Here is a 288-nt window from a genome sequence, read left to right on the forward strand (position 1 = left end):
AAATTGCGGAATCTTGTCAACGCCAAAGATGTTGTCGTAGACACAGATATGGGTTAATCCCTTATCCCCGCAAGTTAGGCTTAATTGTCCCCATCTATAGTAGATGTCAGGATCTATTTGTCTATTTATATAATATTTTCAAGAGACAGCCAAGAGAGGTTGGCGTAATGACAGAAAACAAATTTGTACAACACCAGGGAATTATGGTAAGGCATATCTTATAGGGTCTCATTAAATCCGGAAGAGGATGACCCCAATGTGTTCAGCTAGTCACCGTCTTTTACACCT

The sequence above is a fragment of the Gadus chalcogrammus genome, chromosome 22 (assembly GCF_026213295.1).
Source record: "Gadus chalcogrammus isolate NIFS_2021 chromosome 22, NIFS_Gcha_1.0, whole genome shotgun sequence".
Lineage (NCBI taxonomy): Eukaryota > Metazoa > Chordata > Actinopteri > Gadiformes > Gadidae > Gadus > Gadus chalcogrammus.